Below are 23,223 nucleotides of genomic sequence, written 5' to 3' on the forward strand. Positions count from 1 at the left end.
CAAGTCTATGTAGAGCTTTCTTCCTTTTGGGACCACTTACTTGCAACCGTTTCATGTGGCATCCAATTGTGAATATTATGAGCTTCCTGATTATTAGGAGCATAGCCTTTTCCACAATGAGAGACTGCTTATTAGAGGAAATACTATAAAAAACGGTGGGTATGAGTACTCTGATGAACTTTTAACTGTGATTCTTTTATTTATCTTGAACATAATATTTGAAAATTCTTAAATATTTCTTTGGAAATATAGCCTGAAAAATCATTATACCAGTTAAATCTTTGAATCAATTTGATTAAAATTATTTGTAATAGAGTTAAGAATTTTTAGTTATTATAATCTTTATATTACTTTAAATGTGCTTAAAGCTGATGCCTCAAGAATATTTTATTTCCTGAATTCTGTACTTTACCCCTGACACCTGAATGGAGGTAAGTAGCAATGGGGGATGGGAAACTGGAGGTAGCCAATAAAAAATCCCAGATTCCAGGATGTTAGTGGTTCCCAGGACCTAACATGAATAACATTAGCCAAAATGCCCAACAGAAGGGAGAGAGAACCTGTAGAAACTCTATTCAGTGGATTGGCACGACCTGCATTTGAGGGATGACTCCACCCACCCATCTCAAAAATTTTAATCCAGAATTGTTCCTGTTTAAAGGAAATGCAAAGACACAGAGTAGAGTTGAGACGGAAGGAAAGACCATCCAGATGTCACCCCAAGTAGTGATCCATCTCATCTGCAGATACCAAATCCAGACACTATTACTGATGCCATGAAGGGATTGATGACAAGAGTCTGGTATAGTTGTCCCCTAAGATGTTTTGCCAGCGCTTGAACAATACAAATACACATTCTTGCAACCAACAATCACACTGAGCGTGGGGACACCAATAGAAGAGTTAGAGGCAGGCCTGAAGGAGTTAAAACAGATTGTGACCCCATAGGAAGAATACAATCTAGTAAGCAGAAGATGCCCACTCCAGAGAACCCAGGGACTAAACCACCACCCAAAGTGTTTGCATGGAAGGATCTATGGCTCCAGCTCTGTATGTAGCAGATTATTGCCTTAGCATGTATCAATGAGAGGTGAAGCCACTGGTCCTATGGAGACTTGATGTCCCAGCTTAGGGGGATGCTAGGTCAGTGAGGCAGGAATGGGTAGGTGTGTGTGTGTGTGGGTGCCTGGGTATGCACATTCATAGAGGCAGAGTAAGTAGGGTTGGGATAGTGGGGCTCTGGAGGGGAAACTGGGAATGGAGGCATCTGAAATGTAAATAAATAAAACAACCAATTGAAAAAAGAAAAACAGAATATTCTATGCTTTTTAATTCTTTTTCTTTACTTCAAAGATTTGTGAAAATTGTTTGAAAAGTACTTACAGCTGGGTAGTGTTGGAACATGACTTTAATCCCAGCACTTGAGAGGCAGAGATTGGTGGATTTCTGAGGCCAGCCTGGTCTACAGAGTAAGGTACAGGACAGCCAGGGCTAGACAGAGAATCCCTGTCCCAAAAAAGGAAAGAAAGAAAGAAAGAAAGAAAGAAAGAAAGAAAGAAAGAAAGAAAGAAAGAAAGAAAGAAAGAAAGAAAGAGAGAGAGAGAGAGAGAGAGAGAGAGAGAGGGAGGGAGGAAGGAAGGAAGGAAGGAAGGAAGGAAGGAAGGAAGGAAGGAAGGAAGGAAGGAAGGAAGGAAGGAAGAAAGGAAAAGAAAAATACTTACATACACGTATTTTTATAGACATGTACGATTCCTTAAGGACACAGGGTCAGGTATATAAAACCCAAACCTAAAATGTGCTTAACAACAAAGTATATGTTGAGTTGTAAGTTCAAGATAGGAACTGTCATCTGAGTGTTCTTATCTGGTCATCAGCACAGCCTGGAGGCTCCGTTCTGTGAATTAAATGGGCTTGTTTATTTCTTCCATTTTCATGTGTACATAGTGTTCATATGAGTGTTTGCACACACAAAGGTTGCATGTACATGTTTGTGAATGAATATGCATGAGGTTGATATCATAGCTTATGCTCTAAGATCAAGAATTGACAAATGGGCCCTCATTAAACTACAAAGTTTCTGTAAGGCAAAGGACTTTGTCAAAAGGACAAATTGGCAACCAACAAATTGGGAAAAGATCTTTACCAACACTACCTCCGACAAAGGGCGTATATCCAAGATATACAAAGAACTCAAGAAGGTAGACTCCAGAGAGCCAAATATCCCCCTTAAAAATGGTGTGCAAAGTTAAACAAAGAATTTTCACCTGAGGAATATCGAAAGGCTGAGAAATACCTAAAGCAATGTTCAACATCCTTAGTCATCAGGGAAATGCAAATCAAAACAACCCTGAGATTTCACCTCACACCAGTCAGAATGGCTAAGGTCAAAAAGTCAGGAGAAAACAGGTGCTTGTGAATGAAGAACCTTCCTCCACTTTTGGTGGGATTGTAAGTTGGTACTACCACTCTGAAAGTCAGTCAGGTGGTTCCTCAGAAAACTGGGAATGTTCATCTTTATCCACATCCTTGCCAACACCTGCTGTCTTCTGAATTTTTAATCTTAGCCATTCTGACTGGTGTAAGGTGAAATCTCAGGGTTGTTTTGATTTGTATTTCCCTAAAGACTAATAAAGTTGAGCATTTTTTAAGATGCTTCTCAGCCATCCAAAGTTCTTCGGGTGAGAACTCTTTTGTTTAGCTCTGCACCCCATTTTTTCATAGGGTTTTTGGCTTTCTGGGGTCTAACTTCTACAGTTCTTTGTATATATTGGATATTAGCCCTCTATCTGATATAGGGTTGGTGAAGATCTTTTTCCAATTTGTTGGTTGTTGATTTATTCTTTTGATGGTGTCCTTTGCCTTACAGAAACTTTGCAATATTATGAGGTCCCATTTGTCAATTCTTGATCTTAGAGCATAAGCTATTGGTGTTCTGTTCAGGAACTTTCCCCTGTACTGATGTCCTCAAGGGTCTTCCGCAGTTTATTATCTATTAGCTTCAGAGTGTCTGGCTTTATGTGGAGATTCTTGATCCATTTGGAGTTGAGCTTAGTACAAGGAGATAAGGATGGATCAATTTGCATTCTTCTGCATGGTGACCTTCAGTTGAACCAGCACCTTTTGTTGAAAAGGCTATCTTTTTTCCACTGGATGTTTTCAGCTCCTTTGTGGAGGATCAAGTGGCCCTAGGTGTGTGGGTTCATGTCTGGATCTTCAATCCTATTCCATTGATCTGCCTGCCTGTCACTGTGCCAATACCATGCATTTTTTTTTAATTTTTTTTTATTCTATATAATTTATTTACATTTCAAATGATTTCCCCTTTTCTAGGCCCCCCACTCCCCAAAAGTCCCGTAAGCCCCCTTCTCTTCCCCTGTCCTCCCTCCCACCCCTTCCCACTTCCCCGTTCGGGTTTTGCCGAATACTGTTTCACTGAGTCTTTCCAGAACCAGGGGCCACTCCTCCTTTCTTCTTCTATCTCACTTGATGTGTGGATTATGTTTTGAGTATTCCAGTTTTCTAGGTTAATAACCACTTATTAGTGAGTGCATACCATGATTCACCTTTTGAGTCTGGGTTACCTCACATAGTATGATGTTCTCTAGCTCCATCCATTTGCCTAAGAATTTCATGAATTCATTGTTTCTAATGGCTGAATAGTACTCCATTGTGTAGATATACCACATTTTTTGCATCCACTCTTCTGTTGAGGGATACCTGGGTTCTTTCCAGCATCTGGCAATTATAAATAGGGCTGCTATGAACATAGTAGAGCATGTATCCTTATTACATGGTGGGGAATCCTCTAGATATATGCCCAGGAGTGGTATAGCAGGATCTTCTGGAAGTGAGGTGCCCAGTTTTCGGAGGAACAGCCAGACTGATTTCCAGAGTGGTTGTACCAATTTGCAACCCCACCAGCAGTGGAGGAGTGTTCCTCTTTCTCCGCACCCTCTCCAACACCTGCTGTCTCCTGAATTTTTAATCTTAGCCATTCTGACTGGTGTAAGATGAAATCTTAGGGTTGTTTTGATTTGCATTTCCCTAATGACTAATGAAGTTGAGCATTTTTTAAGATGCTTCTCCGCTATCCGAAGTTCTTCAGGTGAGAATTCTTTGTTTAACTCTGTACCCCATTTTTTAATAGGGTTGTTTGGTTTTCTGGAGTCTAACTTCTTGAGTTCTTTATATATATTGGATATTAGCCCTCTATCTGATGTAGGATTGGTGAAGATCTTTTCCCAATTGGTTGGTTGCCGATCTGTCCTCTTGATGGTGTCCTTTGCTTTACAGAAACTCTGTAACCTTATGAGGTCCCATTTGTCAATTCTTGCTCTTAGAGCATACGCTATTGGTGTTCTGTTCATAAACTTTCTCCCTGTACCAATGTCCTCATGGGTCTTCCCCAGTTTCTTTTCTATTAGCTTCAGAGTGTCTGGCTTTTTTTTTTTATTTTTTTTTTATTCGAAATAATTTATTTACATTTCAAACGATTTCCCCTTTTCTAGACCCCCCCACTCCCTGAAAGTCCCGTAAGCCCCCTTCTCTTCCCCTGTCCTCCCTCCCACCCCTTCCCAGTTCCCCGTTCTGGTTTTGCGGAATACTGTTTCACTGAGTCTATCCAGAACCAGGGACCGCTCCTCCTTTCTTCTTGTATCTCATTTGATGTGTGGATTATGTTTTGGATATTCCAGGTTTCTAGGTTAATAACCACTTATTAGTGAGTGCATACCATGATTCACATTTTGAGTCTGGGTTACCTCACTTAGTATGATGTTCTCTAGCTCCATCCATTTGCCTAAGAATTTCATGAATTCGTTGTTTCTAATGGCTGAATAGTACTCCATTGTGTAGATATACCACATTTTTTGCATCCACTCTTCTGTTGAGGGATACCTGGGTTCTTTCCAGCATCTGGCAATTATAAATAGGGCTGCTATGAACATAGTAGAGAATGTATCCTTATTACATGGTGGGGAATCCTCCGGGTATATGCCCAGGAGTGGTATAGCAGGATCTTCTGGATGTGAGGTGCCCAGTTTTCGGAGGAACCGCCAGACTGCTTTCCAGAGTGGTTGTACCAATTTGCAACCCCACCAGCAGTGGAGGAGTGTTCCTCATTCTCCACACCCTCTCCAACACCTGCTGTCTCCTGAATTTTTAATCTTAGCCATTCTGACTGGTGTAAGATGAAATCTTAGGGTTGTTTTGATTTGCATTTCCCTAATGACTAATGAAGTTGAGCATTTTTTAAGATGCTTCTCTGCCATCCGAAGTTCTTCAGGTGAGAATTGTTTGTTTAACTCTGTACCCCATTTTTTTTATTCGATATAATTTATTTACATTTCAAATGATTTCCCCTTTTCTAGCCCCCCCATTCCCCGAAAGTCCCGCAAGCCCCCTTCTCTTCCCCTGTCCTCCCACCCACCCCTCCCCACTTCCCCGTTCTGGTTTTGCTGAATACTGCTTCACTGAGTCTTTCTAGAACCAGGGGCCACTACTCCTTTCTTCTTGTACCTCATTTGATGTGTGGATTATGTTTTGGGTATTCCAGTTTTCTAGGTTAATATCCACTTATTAGTGAGTGCATACCATGATTCACCTTTTGAGTCTGGGTTACCTCACTTAGTATGATATTCTCTAGCTCCATCCATTTGCCTAAGAATTTCATGAATTCATTGTTTCTAATGGCTGAATAGTACTCCATTGTGTAGATATACCACATTTTTTGCATCCACTCTTCTGTTGAGGGATACCTGGGTTCTTTCCAGCATCTGGCAATTACAAATAGGGCTGCTATGAACATAGTAGAACATGTATCCTTATTACATGGTGGGGAGTCTTCTGGGTATATGCCCAGGAATGGTATAGCAGGATCTTCTGGAAGTAAGGTGCCCAGTTTTCGGAGGAACCACCAGACTGATTTCCAGATTGGTTGTACCAATTTGCAACCCCACCAGCAGTGGAGGAGTGTTCCTCTTTCTCCACACCCTCTCCAACACCTGCTGTCTCCTGAATTTTTAATCTTAGCCATTCTGACTGGTGTAAGATGAAATCTTAGGGTTGTTTTGATTTGCATTTCCCTAATGACTAAAGAAGTTGAGCATTTTTTAAGATGCTTCTCCGCCATCCGAATTTCTTCAGGTGAGAATTCTTTGTTTAACTCTGTACCTCATTTTTTAATAGGGTTGTTTGGTTTTCTGGAGTCTAACTTCTTGAGTTCTTTATATATATTGGATATTAGCCCTCTATCTGATGTAGGATTGGTGAAGATCTTTTCCCAATTTGTTGGTTGCCGATTTGTCCTCTTGATGGTGTCCTTTGCCTTACAGAAACTTTGTAATTTTATGAGGTCCCATTTGTCAATTCTTGCTCTTAGAGCATAGGCTATTGGTGTTCTGTTCAGAAACTTTCTCCCTGTACCGATGTCCTCAAGGGTCTTCCCCAGTTTCTTTTCTATTAGCTTCAGAGTGTCTGGCTTTATGTGGAGGTCCTTGATCCATTTGGATTTGAGCTTAGTACAAGGAGACAAGGATGGATCAATTCACATTCTTCTGCATGCTGACCTCCAGTTGAACCAGCACCATTTGTTGAAAAGGCTATCTTTTTTCCATTGGATGTTTTCAGCCTCTTTGTCAAGGATCAAGTGGCCATAGGTGTGTGGGTTCATTTCTGGATCTTCAATCCTGTTCCATTGATCCTCCTGCCTGTCACTGTACCAATACCATGCAGTTTTTAACACTATTGCTCTGTAGTATTGCTTGAGGTCAGGGATACTGATTCCCCCAGATTTTCTTTTGTTGCTGAGAATAGTTTTAGCTATCCTGGGTTTTTTGTTGTTCCAGATGAATTTGATAATTGCTCTTTCTAACTCTGTGAAGAATTGAGTTGGGATTTTGATGGGTATTGCATTGAATCTGTATAGTGCTTTAGGCAAAATGGCCATTTTAACTATATTGATTCTACCGATCCATGAGCATGGGAGGTTTTCCCATTTTTTGAGGTCTTCTTCCATTTCCTTCTTCAGAGTCTTGAAGTTCTTGTCATACAGATCTTTCACATGTTTGGTAAGAGTCACCCCAAGATACTTTATACTGTTTGTAACTATTGTGAAGGGGGTCATTTCCCTAATTTCTTTCTCAGCCTGCTTATCCTTTGAGTATAGGAAGGCCACTGATTTGCTTGAGTTGATTTTATAACCTGCCACTTTGCTGAAGTTGTTTATCAGCTGTAGGAGCAAATCGACCATATAATTGGTCACAAGACAGACCTCAACAAATATAAGAAGATAGAACTAATCCCATGCCTCCTATCTGATCACTATGGAGTAAAAGTGGTATTCAATAGCAACAGAAACAACAGAAAACCCACATACACATGGAAACTGAACAATACTCTACTCAATGATACTTTGGTTAAGGAAGAAATAAAGAAAGAAATTAAAGACTTTTTAGAACACAATGAAAATGAAAACACAACATACCCAAATTTATGGGACACAATGAAAGCAGTGCTAAGAGGAAAACTCATAGCCCTGAGTGCCTCCAAAAAGAAAATGGGGAGAGCATACATTACCAGCTTAATGACACACCTGAAAGCCCTAGAACAAAAAGAAGCTATTTCGCCCAGGAGGAGTAGAAGGCAGGAAATCATCAAACTCAGGGCCGAAATCAATCAAGTAGAAACAAAGAGAACCATACAAAAAATCAACAAAACCAGGAGCTGGTTCTTTGAGAAAATCAGCAAGATAGATAAACCCTTAGCCAGACTGACCAAAGGGCACAGAGAAAGTATCCAAATTAACAAACTTAGAAATGAAAAGGGAGATATAACAACGGAAACTGAGGAAATCCAAAAAATCATCAGATCCTACTACAAGAGACTGTACTCAACACAACTGGAGAATCTGGAGGAAATGAACAATTTCCTTGACAGATACCAAATACCAAAATTAAATCAGGACCAACTAGACCATCTAAACAGTCCCATAATGCCTAAAGAAATAGAAGGAGTCATAGAAAATCTTCCAACCAAAAAAAGCACAGGACCAGATGGCTTCAGTGCAGAATTCTACCAGACCTTCAAAGAAGAGTTAACACCAATACTCTTCAAACTATTCCACAAAATAGAAACAGAAGGAACACTACCCAATTCCTTCTACAAAGCCACAATTACGCTGATTCCAAAGCCACACAAAGATCCAACAAAGAAAGAGAACTTCAGACCAATTTCCCTTATGAACATCGATGCAAAAATACTCAATAAAATTCATGCTTACCAAATCCAAGAACACATCAAAATGATCGTCCACCATGATCAAGTAGGCTTTATCCCAGGGATGCAGGGTTGTTTCAAAATATGGAAATCCATCAATGCAATCCACTGAATACACAAACTCAAAGAAAAAACCACATGGTAATTTCATTGGATGCTGAAAATGCATTTGACAAAATTCAGCATCATTTATGCTTAAAGTCTTGGAAAGAACAGGAATTCAAGGCCCATATGTAAACATAGTAAAAACAATATATAGCAAACCAGTAGCCAACAGCAAACCAAATGGGGGAAACTTGAAGCAATCCCACTAAAATCAGGGAGTACCCAAGGCTGCCCCTCTCTCCTTATCTTTTCTATATTTTATTTGAGGTTCTAGGTCAGGCAATTAGACAACATAAGGAATTCAAAGGGATACAAATTGGAAAGGAAGAAGTCAAACTATCACTATTTGCAGATGATTTGATAGTCTACCTAAGTACCATGCAGTTTTTAACACTATTGCTCTGTAGTATTGCTTGAAGCCAGAATTTCTTTTGTTGTTGCAAATAGTTTTAGCTATTTGATCCTGATTTAATTTTGGTATTTTGTATCTTTCTAGGAAATTGTCCATTTCCTCCAGATTATCCAGTTGTGTTGGGTATAGGCTTTTGTAGTAGGATTTGATGATTTTTTGGATTTCCTCATTTTCTGTTGTTATATCCCCCTTTTCATTTCTAAGTTTGTTAATTTGGATACTTTCTCTGTGCTCTTTGGTCAGTCTCCTAAGGGTTTGTCTATCTTGTTAATTTTCGCAAAGAACCAGCTTCTGGATTCGTTGATTCTTTGTTTGGTTCTCTTTGTTTCCACTTGATTGATTTCAGCCCAGAGTTTGATGATTTCCTGTCATCTCCTGGGTGAATTAGCTTCTTTTTGTTCCAGAGCTTTCACGTATGCCATTAAGCTGCTAGTGTATGCTCTCTCCCATTTCTCTTTGGAGGCACTCGGGGCTATGAGTTTTCCTCTTAGCACTACTTTCATTGTGTCCCAAAGATTTGGGTATGTTATGCTTTCATTTTCTTTAAATTCTAAAAAGTCTCTGATTTCTTTCTTTATTTCTTCTTTGGCCAAAGTGTTATTGAGTAGAGTATTGTTTAGCCTCCATGTGTATGTGATCTTTCTGTCGTTTTTGTTGCTATTGAAGACCACTCTTACTCCATAGTTATCTGATAGGAGGCATGGGATTAGTTCAATATTCTTATATTTCTTGAGGTCTGTCTTGTGACCAATTATGGGGTCGATTTTGGAGAAGATACCATGAGGTGCTGAAGGTGGGGTTGCAAATTGGTACAACCACTCTGGAAATCAGTCTGGTGGTTCCTCAAAAAACTGGGCACATCACTTCCGTAGGATCCTCCTATATCACTACTGGGCATATACCCAGAGAATTCCCCAGCAGGTAATAAGGATACATGCACCATTATGTTCATAGCAGCCCTATTTATAATTGCCAGAACCTGGAAAGAACCCAGGTATCCCTCACGGAAGAATGAATGCAAAAAATGTGGTATATATGGAGTACTATTCAGCCATTAGAAACAATGAATTCATGAAATTCATAGACAAATGGATGGAACTGAAGAACATCATACTAAGTGAGGTTACCCAGTCTCAAAAGATTAATCATGATATGCACTAACTTATAAGTGAATATTAGCCTAGAAGATTGGAATACCCAAAACATAATCCACACATAAATGATGTACAAGAAGAATGGAGGAGTGGCCCCTGGTTCTTCAAAGATTCCGTGTAACAGTATAGAGCAAAACCAGAACAGGGAAGTGGAAAGGGTGGATGGTAGAACAGAGGGAGGGAAGAGGGTTTATGGGGCATTCAGGGAGTCGGGGGCCAGAAAAGGGGAAATCATTTGAAATGTAAATCAAAAATATATAGAATAAAAAAGAAAGTAAGAAAACTGGGAATGACACTTCCAGAGGACTCTGATGTACCACTCCTAGGCATATACCCAGAGGATTCCCCAGCATGTAATAAGGATACATGCTCCACTATGTTCATAGCAGCCCTATTTATAATAGCCAGAAGCTGGAGTGAATCCTGATGTCCCTCAATGGAGGAATGGATACAGAAAACGCACTATATGTACACAATTAGAAACAATGAATTCATGAAATTCTTAGACAAATTGATGGAACTGGAGAACATCATCCTACGTGAGGTAACCCAGTCTCAAAAGAACACTCATGGTATTCACTCACTGACAAATGGATATTAGCCTAGAAGCTTGGAATACCCAATACACAATGCACATATCAAATGATGCCCAAGAAGAAGGAAGGAGTGGCCCCCAGTCATGGAAAAGCTCAGTGCAACAGTTTCGGGGAATACCAGGACAGAGAAGTGGGTGGATTGGGAAACAGGGGGAGGGAAGCATTCTTATGGGACCTTTGGTGAGGAGGGATCCAAGAAAGGGAAACTCAATTGAAATGTAAATAAAGAATATATCGAATAAAAAAAGGAGACTTTAACCATGATTATCCATATATTCATTGAGTTAGAGTCTCTCAGTTGATTTCTAAGCTCAGCAATATAGTTAGTCGGGACAACTAGCTTACTCCAAAAATAGCCTGTCTCTCTCTTCTGAGTACTGCAGCCACAGGCAGATCAAGGTACCCACCTGGAAATTATGTAGATTCAGAGCTGTGCCCTCCAGTCATCACTCTTACATCACAAGTGCTTTATTTATTAAACTATCATCTTAGTAAATGGGTTTATTTTACAAGTTTAATTGCTTTAATTGATCTGGAAAAATTAAATACTTTTTGTATTTAAATCAACTCCCTATTAAATAATATTTATGACTAGTATTTTGAGCTTCAGACTTACATAAAAACTGAATCTTAGTAAACTCCTCTACCTAGGAAAGAATGTTTCAATTCAAAAGAAATATGTACAAAAAAATTGAAATACCGTAATTAGGATACAGATACAACCTGTCTGCTCTAAGTGTAGCATTGATCTCATGATAACAAAATCTGCTTGCCTGGTAGATGAGTTGGAATTTGGGAACCAGTAAAATTGTCTATTTTGGGGGAAGATGAATTCTTTTTCACTGTAAGCACTAATTTGTCTAGAAGTAATGCCTCAAGAAATTTCTCCCACATCAACATTTTTATTAGCAAGGTATTTTCCTTATTAAGGTCTTACCTAGCATAAATACTATTGAAATATCATAGGTGTGTCCTTTCTATGTGACTCAATCTCAAATGATTTCCTTGTACTGTCTCATAATCTTACTATTCTGTCTTTTCTGATATTCCTTGGAACTTAGGTATAGACATTGTGTTGCAGATTTATAAATTGGGACTTGGAAACAAAGATCAGTTGTTCTTTACAGTTTGACCACCTGTATAGGATACTTCATTTATTGAAAAGAGAAGCTTTATTGATGGGTGGTGTGAAGTGTACCTGTTGATTTCATGCACAGTTAAGTATTTAGAATGCAGGTAAGAAAAATTATGCTCTTTTAGTGAAGTGGTCATTGTATGTTCTGCTTTAGTATCTATAACCTCACTAGCACTGGGTATTGGTAAGTTTTCCGGTGTCTAGCATAATCTGCTTCTATTGAACTGACCTTGAGTCCATTTAGACAACTGCTGGTTGACTCCTAGATATGAGGCACTATTTTTCATTTTAGGAGTGTCTTGCCATATTAGTCATTGTGATTCATAGGTGTCATTACTGAGTTGGACTATTGATTGAATGTCTTTGGCAAATAACAATTTGTAGTACCATGAAAGCTAGCCCCTGTTGTCTATGGTTTCAGGTAAGACTTTGTTCAATTCTTTTCACATATTGCATTTGAATATTGTGGTATCTTAATCATCTTTGTAATGTGTGGTCAATCTGTTGAAGGAGGAAGAAACTCTTGAAAATGTGTGAGTATAGAAGAATATCATTCGATGTCATTTTTCATTTTTGGTCTCTTCTTTTGTACCTGGATTTCATAGGGTTATCTAAACGTTGGTTCGCTGTCAGGACTCACATGAAGACCAAGCTGTACATTACCTACATATACATGGGGAGGCTTAGACTTAGGTAGTTGAGTCTTTGAGAGCCTCACGTTTCCATGGTAGTTAACACTGTTGGTCTTTATCCCAATCCAGGTTCTGAAACATTCCTGACATTCTCCCATTAGAGTCCTCAAATTCTATCCACTGTTAGGCTGTGAATGTGTTATTCTGAGACAGATGCATGATTGAGTCTGTCTAAGCACCACATGCTCCTACCCACAAGCAAAACAAAGGGTCATTAATAGTGTCAGGCGTTGGTGCTTGCACATAAGATGAGTCTCAAGTTGGTTTGGTTATTGGATGGCCATCCCCCCAGAGTTTGCTCCATCTCTGTGTCTTCATTACTTATAGACATGATACCTTTTACAAAGTATTGTGGGAGTGTTAATGTCTCTACCATTGCACAGGGTTTCCTGCCTCGTAGAAGAGGTTGCATCTTCAGGTTCAATATCACAATGTTGTGAATTATAGCTAAGGTCACCACCATTGATTCTTGGGTACCTCTTTTTTGCTAAGTCTATGGACTTTTCCTTGATATGCCCGTCACCTCTTCAACTTCGTCAGTTTCAGATTTCCATTCATTTTCATGGCCAACTATCAGTCTGTCCTGTCCTTCGTCACACCTGATCCTGAACCCCTGCCACAATTCTCTTTATGGTTTCTGATCCCTGACAATTCCTTCCCTCTATCTGCTTCATATGTCTATTTTATACCCCCTTCTAAATGAGATTCAAGCTTTCTCACTTAGACATTCATTCTTCTTGGTTTCTTTGGGTCTGCAGAGTTCAGTATTCAACTCGTATTTTATGGCAATATTCACTTATAGGGGAGTACATATCATGGCCATCTTGCCAAAAGCAGTTTACAGATTCAATGCAGTTCCCTTCAAAACTCCAAAACAAACAAGTTTTATAGTCCATGAGAAAGCAATTCTCATGTTCATTCAACAAACAAACAAACAAACAAACAAAATCAGAACATTCCTGAACAAAAAAATCTCTAGGAAGAATGACTATCCTTGACTTCAAGCTGTACTACATAGAGTAATACTGATTAAAAAAAAAAAAAAAACCTTTAAGGTACTGGTAGAAAAGTAAATGTGTTAATCAATGGAATTGAGTACAAGATCCAGAAATGAAGCCACACATCTGTGGACACATTATTTTTGATAAAGAAGCCACATTCATAAAATGGAAAAAAGAAATTATCTTTAACAAATGGTAGTGGTCTAAATGGATGTCTACATGTAAAAGAATTAAAATAGATTCATGTTTATTATTTTGTACAAAATTTAAGCTCAAGGAGATCAAGCACCTCAATATGAAACTGGATCCCTAAACCTCATAGAAGAGAAAGTGGGAAATACCCATGAATGCATTGGCCCAGAAGACAATCTCCTGAATTAGTGAAAAATTTTATGGTATTATTTGTAAACATCTTTCAAAGTTTATACCTAGTAGACTAGAAAATCCCTGGTGAAAATATTAAGCATACTATGACAACATGAGATTTAAACATAGACCTTGTTTTTTCTTCCTACTTGATCATCATAGAGTTTTCCTTAGGGGAACCTATTCCTAAATTTTTCATCAGCTCCAAAACTTATAAGCAGAACATGTGCTGTATTTAAATGGTGGATCTGGAGTGATATACATGGCTTTTCTTTACAGGTTTTTGGGGAAATGGCTAGTTAGAAGTGTTATTCACATCTCAGAGTGAATTCTGAAACATTCAGATTGTGAGACCACTTTTGCCCCAAAGGATTTTATTATGACATCTGGTCACCTTACAGCCTGGAAGGTAAAGGTGAGGTATATATAGCATTCATTGTCTTTCTAAGTCACCAATTACCTTTGATTGTAAATACACCAAACAACAAATAACAACAACAAACAGCAAATCACTAGTATGGAACTCAGACACTTTTCTTGTCTGTATGTGTTTCTACTTGGTTGTTTTGGCTTCTTCTTCAGTCGGACTATAGGACAAGCTAATAGTTTCAGGAGACACATGAAATACAAAGCTACCATAACAAAGAGTTGGTATTTATTTAAACTATATACTAAAGTGCCATGTACAGAAAGACTTTATTTGTAGTAAGATTAGGGTTTGGCCATTAAAAATAAGTATCATTAATCAAAACTACACCCTCATTAGTTATTATTTTTTCTTTCATAATTTCATAAACCTTTGAAAGAAAATTCTTTTTTCATCCATGAGCAAAGCTAGTACAGAGGAAAAGAAAATGTGAAGAAACACTGAAAATATAATTGATATTATATTATTAAAATGATAAAACTTGTTATAGATATCCTCTATACCTGCTATCAATTGTTAGCTTCAGAGAATTGAGTTGTACGTGCTATGGAAACCTCACACACTCTGAGGAATGAATCTGTACAGCTGATGCCTACCAGAACAGCTGTTTATGTATATCACAGAAGATCTAGGTTGTCTAATGGAATAAAGGATTAGGACATGAAAGACCAGATCAAAGAGTTTATTTTGCAAACCACATCCCTACCTAAGACTATTAATGGATATGTGTGCAAGTCGGGAACACTACAATAATAGGTTGAGGCAAGAATAAAAGAACACTATTGTAGTAGGCAGGTTATTAGAATGAACATGGGTTAACCCACATTTTCACTCATGGTAAAGTGTGAAAATCAGATTATAAAGCATATCTTTTGTCCATTGTGATAAATTCTGCTGATGTTAACATCTTGGTACAGAGCTGGTCCATTCATTAATAAAAATTTCTTTACTTCTAGATTTGCAATGATAAGCATGCTGACTAGAAATGGCTCCTCTATGACAGAACTTGTCCTTGCTGTTTTGACAGATAATCCAGAGGTCTAGCTGTCCCTATTATATCTATCTCTAACAATCTAGATGGTCACAGTGGTAGAAAACTTTGATTTGATTAACTGATTGTCCTCAATCCTCACATGCGCACCCCCATGTACAATTTTTTCTTCAACATCTCCTTCATTGATCTCTGTTACTCTTCTCTTTTCAGCCCCAAAATGCTGATGAACTTTGTCTCTCAGGACAATTCCATCACCCAGAGGCGTTCATGACTCAGGTCTTTCTCTTTTTTGTCATGTCTGAATTCTACATGGTGACCTCAATGGCCTCGGATTGCTATGTGACCATCAGTAATTCACTGCTGCATAAGGTTATCATGTACCCTTAGGTCTGTTCTGGTATCTTTTGCAGCTTATGAGATGGAGTTTGCTGGATGCATGCCCACACAGGCTGCATGCTCTGATTGAACTTCTGTAAGGCCAATGTCATCAACCATTACCTGTGTGACATTCTCCCTCTCCTCCAAATTTCCTGTGCCAGCACCTATGTCAATGAGGTCATGGTTCGCATAGTTGTGGTTATTAACATCACAGTCCCCAGCTTTACCATCCTCCTTTCCTATGTTTTCATCTTGCCAACATTCCTAACATCAAATCCAAACAAGGAAGATCAAAAGCCTTCAGCACCTGTAGTTCTAACATCATGGCAATTTCTCTTTTCTTCAGATGAGCTGCATTCATGTATCTTATATACACTTCTGGATCTATGGAACAAGGGAAAATATCTTCAGTTTTCTTCACTACTGTGGGCTCATGCTCAACCATCAGATCTATAGTTTGGGGAACAAAGATGTCAAAATAGCATTAAGGAAATCATTGATTAAGTTTCAGACAAAAGACAGATTGAAATTGGAATCAATAAATCTGTAAGAAATTGAAGCATCTAAATTTTTGTTGGTATTTTCAGTAGAGATGAATTTTTATGTCTGTGTATAGGTTGGTAAACTCTCTTTATGAAATATGAATATTTTCATTTTGTTTCTGTAACTCCAACATACCTAATAGCTTACCCACATGATTGATTGATATCATATAGATCAGGCAATAAATACACAATTTTCATCATTGTTCCATATTTTTTCTCCTAGGCTATTTCTCACCTCAATGAGGAGTTAATTTTATGTTACAAAATATTCAAACCTTTTACATCCTAAACCAAAAATGAGAAATAATACATGCTTTCTCATTTTCTAATAGGATAAGAATTGCTAGAAATATAAGGAACTTGGAGAAGACAGAAAGAAAACATCAGATCCTGTATATGGTTTCAAAGAAATTATATTTGATTCCAATAAACCACATAGTGACTCCAGTTAATGACTTTTTAATTTATAAAATTTTAAGGTTACAAAGATGTAACAATTATGTAAGAAGATGACTATTGTACTTTATTCAATTTAATTAATAACGAATGGATTTCAATTGTTTAGCATTGTTACTCATAAACCACATAGGTAGGATTTTATTTTAAATTACAAATAAAATCATAAAAATTGAACATCAGTTTATATAATTTCTAATTAATGTAGTCAGTCATTAACAACTTATTATAAGACCTGAATGATTATGTTTCAGAAATATTATATATTTGCATTTATATATATATATTTGTGTGTGTGTAGGTTTGATTGTGTGTATTTGTGTGTATATACAAACAATATATATATGCAAAAGTATATGCATGTGTATGTGTATATGTATATATGTATATATAATTTGAAGAAGTACTATTAATAAAAATAAATAGTATCATCAGGGATTTTTTTTTTATCGTCAGGGATTTTTAAACCTCAGGTGAACTTCATACATAATTATAATTTGTATGTCTGAAGACTAGAGGTCCACCTGCAGGTGTTACTTGAATCTGCCCTTGCACTTTCATTTGATTCCTTGAAAACAGTCATTCTGAATGTGATGACATGAAATATCAAAGTTATTTAATTTACATTAATTTGCATTTTCATTTGTATCTACCTTCCTTTTCTTCCTTTTTCTGCCATCATGAAATCCTATAATAATATTTAAATGTTGAAAATAAGAAGATCCACAAATATAAAAAAAATAAATCAAAATCACATATGATTACATTTTCACTACTTTCATTCATATAAAGATAACACACTTTCATATTATATTTAAAGACTATAATTCATTTTTTAACCACTTAATAAGCAGTTTTTTATAATGGAAAATTATTCATCTTCTTACTAAACTGTCAATCACCAAGTCAGGCAGTCCCTCAAAAATATTTAGTATTTGCTTAAAATTATTTAGTTGAGTTGCATCACTATAAATGTGTTGTTGTTTGTTGTTATATTTGTTTGTTTTTTGTTTGCGAAAATGTCTATTAGGTAACCCTGGATGGCCTGGCATTTAATATGTAGAATCAGGCTAGTCTTGAACTCACTCACAGAGATTTGCTTGCCTCTACCTTTTGAGTGGAGTAAAAAATAGATTACCCTGCTTCACACAGAATAAATATGGTTTTAGGGTTTTGTAGCTCTGGGTATATTGCTCAGTGGTAGAGCACATGCCTAGCATGGGTGACTTCCTGAGTTTTATGCAGATCTATAAAAGCAAGACATAGCTTTGTGAAAAACATGCAAGAAAGGGAGACTTCCTTTAAAAGAAACAAAAAATAATGAGACAGTATACAATAACAGAAATAGACTCTATGGAATATTTCCATGAAAGGATTTGGGAACAAAAAGAAAATAATGAAAGTATCAGATTTCCCTTAAGAGATAAAGGTGACTGTCATATGGGAGCTCTGTAGTGGTCCCAGCACAGAGGAAGTGCATTCCCAAAAGGAGAAGGCATAACTGAATAGAGAACTAGTTCCTAAAGATTTAGACATACATCACAGTCAGACATGCAAAAGCAATTACCCCATTCCCTCTATATATTGAGGCCTATGTCCAGAGAAGAGACAAAGAAAGCCCTTTCCTTAACCATAGCAACATGTAGGACAGTAATAAATTATGTAAAATACCTAGTGATGCCCAGTGGCTGACATGATAAAAATAATAGGTATATGACTCTCAGTGACTCTTCAGAGTATTAGAGAATACATTTGTGAATTATGATTAGTAGTTCAGAAAGATTTCCAGTAAATATAGGATATTAATTTTGTACTGCACCACCTTGGAATCAAGGACATCTAAGTCCTCCTCAGGATACCAGGGTAAATAAAACCTGTAAGTAAGCAGGAATATTTTTCTCACTAAAGGAGGGTAAGTTTTGAATTTTATTCCAATATTTTCTTTTTAATTGTCACTTTCACTTAGATTATTTTAAACTCAAAAATGTTCATGTGAGACAGATTTGTTTTAACCATGTGCTTATAAATGCTCAACAATGAAACTGATTTAAATGTGGCTTTTTTGAATATAGGACTGCTTTCATTTGTTTTTAAAATGTATGCAGTCAGAAGATAACTTTAAGATATACCCTCTTAACAAATTCAAGATGACAGTGAGGCATTAATACTGTTAATATGTTGAAGAGTAGATATCTAGGTCTTCGGATCTTTCCCAATTGAATAAATTTCTTTTTAGCATGTAGGTTTAAAACAAAATCTTTTTATTCATAGTATTATGCTCTTATCTATCAATTTATACAGTGATATTTGACATCCATTTACTAATTTATTCTGATTTTCCCTCCCTTTTGCTCCAGTAACCATCATCCCATAATCTATGTTTGTGGACAAAATTCTTAGATTACAAATGTCATAGAGGGCATAAAATGTTTTCCATTTTGTGCTTTGATCTCATTATGATTGCAGAAAGGCTTTGTGTTTAGCTGAAGCCCAGCCCCAAGATCTTTCCTTCTTTTCCAATCTACACACTCCTAAAATTTAATCATATTTCACTAGGAAATATCCTGAAAACTGAGCAGAGATTTACATACAGTCAGTAAACTAGGAGTTGCTTTTGGTGTCTTAATCAGCAAGTACAAGTTCTTTAGAATAGATAGAGCTTACATCTGAATTTATGATTTTTACTGGGAACTGGATACTGATCCATCAATAAGAAACTAGAGAATGAAGGTAGTATTCTCAAAGGAGTTTGTAATTGTTAAGGAATACCAAGCACATCAAGAATGCTAGAGCTGACTTAATTAACCTGCATTCTAGCAATAGGATCTGGCCTGAATGCCCAAAGATTTCTTATTTAGATGGCCCATATTTGTATGGCTCCTTTTTGCCTGAAAAAGATCATGCAACTGAAGAGGATTACTTGGAAGGTATTTCACAGTAATTGTATACCAATGTAGATTCTTTTCAATTTGCCTATTTTGTTATTAATTAAATGCTGGTAAAATTCATGCATGAGCTTGTACAAAAACAAAGAGAGAGAGAGAGAGAGAGAGAGAGAGAGAGAGAGAGAGAGAGAGAGAGAGAGAGAGAGAGAATCACATAGAACGGCCGGCCAAGATAGACAGAAATAGACTGAGACAGAGAGAAAGACAGAAACAGAGATAGAGAGACAGAAAGAGTGACAGACTCAGCGAACCTTATAAATGCTATTAAAAGTGATCCTTACAATTCACTATGGATTCAACAGATAGTTTTCTAGTTTTTGCCCACTCCAAACTATACACAATAAACCATTGGTTTAATTGTGTAAGAAGTTAATATATCAACATCTGTTTGTCCCTTTTAAATTACCAGAGCGAAGACATAGTACACTAAATTAACAATTAAGGTCATTTGTTTATGTTAGGCAAAGGTTAAATTTAGATGAAGTTCAGTACCTTTACTCTAACCTCTTCCAGTTCAAGGAAGAGCCTGAGTTAAAGAAATAATATTAAAGAGACCAAGGGCAATTTGACATGGCACAACCTGCTTCACCTTTCTCCCTTAGTTTTTCTAATACTTTTATTATGTATGAAAGAAATCTAGTCGGCTTGCATACATTGTTGTTGATGTTCTAGAACATACTTCATGTTTAAATGTACAGACTACGCCATGGAATAACGTGGTATAATGACATGTAGCCGGTTTTTTGAAATTTAATGAATTTCAGATATTCCTAATACATAGCTCACTTATTATAGGATAAGTTTTGATGCTATGTTCCTTTATGTTACCTAATATTGTTTTTATCCTAAAGATCCTTTTGCAAAAGAATTGCCCTGGAAAATTCTTCTCTGGTCACTGAGTTCATCTTGATGGGGTTAACAAACCAACCTGATCCGCAAATACCTCTGTTCCTAGTCCTTCTGATGACTTACATGATAACTACCTTGGGGGATTTGGCTTTGATCCTGCTGATTGTTCTGAATTCTCACCTTCACATTCCCATGTACTTTTTTCTCTTTAATTTGTCCTTCATAGACCTTTGTCATTGTTCAGTTTTTACTGAACAATGCTGATGAACTTTGTACTAAAGAAGAATATTATTTTTTATGAGGGATGCATGACACAGTTCTACTTCTTTTGCTTTTTAGTAATTTCTGAATGTTATGTGCTGACAGCAATGGCCTATGATCGCTATGTGGCCATTTGCAATCCACTCTTTTACAATGTTGTCATGTCTCCTAAGATGTGTTCTTACCTTATCCTTGGTTCATATTTAGTGGGGTTTTCTGATGCAATGATGCACACTGGAGGTCTCCTGAGACTGACCTTCTGTCGTAGAAACATCAACCATTATTTCTGTGAAATTGTCCCTTTGCTAGAGCTCTCCTGCACCAGCACCTATGTTAATGAGATGCAGCTGTTCATTGTAGCAGGAAAAAACATCATTGTACCCACTCTCCTCATCTTTATCTCTTATGGCTTCATCCTCTCAAGCATTCTCAAAATGAGCTCCACAGCAGGCAGGTCCAAAGTCTTTAGCACTTGTAGCTCCTACATAATAGTTGTTTCTCTGTTTCTTGGTTCGTGTGCATATATGTATTTAAAGCCCTCCTCATATGGGTCTTTGGACCAGGGAAAAATATCTTCTGTGTTTTATAATATTGTAGTCCCCATGATGAATCCATTAATCTATAGTCTTATGAACAAAGATGTTAAAATTGCTCTGAAAAAAGCTTTAACCAAAAGAAAGTTTTAAACAGAATTTGTTATCTTTTTTTTATTTTTAGCTTTAACATGAAGAGTTATTTTATACTGGTTAATATATTTTTCGGGATTTTTCTCTGTATTGTGTGTGTGTGTGTGTGATTAACTTGGAGAGAAGAATTTGTAACTTGTTTCTTTTTTTAGGTTTTCTTAGATCCCTACTATTGGAAAGCTTTCTTTCTTTATTGTTTATCTACTTGATAGCATCACTACATAAATAATTTCTTCCTTTCACTATCATTTATCATATTCTCAAAAGTATTAATTGTTGCACACATATAAATAAAGATTACATAAATAATAAATAAAAACATCTCTATTTCTGATTTACTTTCATTGTTGTCCATATGTTCTTTAATTTGACAGTGTTCACAATTACTACAGTAACTCACTTTTTGTACTACCAGATTGTTTTATTACATGGCTTAATAATTGCATATGTCCATAAGGAATGTATTCCATGTTTTCCAGATCTTCAGCATTCAAATTTATTGTCCATGTTTGTAATATACCCAACCTAGTAGGTTATGACACATTTTTCATGCTGAAACCAAATGACGATATCTTCAATGTCATGTGAAATTTCCAGTGACAGCAGAAATATTCCAGGAAACTTATTCTATAATGAATCACTTAGCATTATCCATGAGAAGCTATAGACCTGGGAAGCATAGTGATCACACTAATCTATTCCCACTATGTAATGCATCTCTTAAAGATATGAAGTAAGGCCTTCCCAAATGTCCTTAATGTCTTTAGCTAAGGAGAATCGCTATATCTTGGCATCACTAGAAACAGAGACTTAACATCTATGTGTTATTAAAGATAGTTTTGATGCCTCCTCAAAGATATTGGAAGTAGAACCCATAACACATCTGTTCTATGAAAATCATCTTTAGTGACATTTTTAGTTGTAATCAATATGAGACAAGAATATTATTATCTAGATGGCCTTTCCTTCAGCCTCTGCTCCACACTTTGTATGTGCTCCTGTAAGTATTTTGTTACCCCTACTAAGAATGACCAAAGCACTCACACTTTGGTATTCCTCCTTCTTTAGTTTCATGTGGTCTGTGAATTTTATCTTGGGTATTGAGAGCTTTTAGTCTAATATCCACTTATAAGTGAGTGCATACCATGTGTGTTGTTTTCTGATTGTTCTACCTCTCCAAGAAGGATATTTCCTCGTTCCATCTGTTTGCCACAGAATTTCATGAACTACTAGACTGAATTCCAGAGTGGTTTTACCAGCTTGCAATCCCACCAACAATGGAATAGGGTTCCTCTTCCTCCACATCCTCATAAGTATCTGCTGTCCCCTGATGACTAATGATGTTGAGCATTTTTTAAGATGTTTCATGACCATTCAGGTTTCCTCAGTTGAGAATATTTTTCTTAGCTCTGAACCCCATTTTTAATATATTTTATTGATGGTCTGGAATCTAATTTCTTGTGTTCTTGTATATATTGGATATTAGTACTCTATTAGTTGTAGGTTTGGTAAAGATCCTTTCCCAATCTGTTGGCTGCCATTTTGTCCTATTGACAGTGTCTTCTGCCTTATGGAAGCTTTGTGATTTTATGAGCTTCCGTTTGTTCATTCATATACCATAAGTCATTGGTGTTCTGTTCAGGAACTTTTCCTCTGTGTCCATGCATTTGAGGCTCTTCCCCACTTTTTCTTTTATTAGTTTCAGTGTATCTATTCTTATGTGGAGGTCCTTTATCCACTTGGACTTGATCTTTGTATAAGGAGATAAGAATGGATCAATTTAGATTATTCTACATGCTGACAGTCAATTGAAACTGTACCATATTGTGAAAATTCTGGGTTTTTTCCACTGCATGGTTTTAGCTGCTTTGTCAAAGATCAAATGACTATAGTTGTATAGGTTCATTTCTGGGCCTTCAAATCAATTCCATTGATCTTCCTGCCTAT

At 36.9% G+C, this 23,223-nt stretch overlaps 2 pseudogenes; both read left to right on the forward strand.

Annotated features, from left to right (window-relative positions):
* Positions 1 to 15,134: 15,134 nt before the first annotated feature.
* Positions 15,135 to 16,084, forward strand: LOC127689780 (olfactory receptor 147-like; annotated as a pseudogene).
* Positions 16,085 to 17,554: 1,470 nt separating this feature from the next.
* Positions 17,555 to 21,276, forward strand: LOC127689781 (olfactory receptor 145-like; annotated as a pseudogene).
* Positions 21,277 to 23,223: the final 1,947 nt, after the last annotated feature.

The sequence above is a fragment of the Apodemus sylvaticus genome, chromosome 7 (assembly GCF_947179515.1).
Source record: "Apodemus sylvaticus chromosome 7, mApoSyl1.1, whole genome shotgun sequence".
In the NCBI taxonomy this organism is placed as follows: domain Eukaryota; kingdom Metazoa; phylum Chordata; class Mammalia; order Rodentia; family Muridae; genus Apodemus; species Apodemus sylvaticus.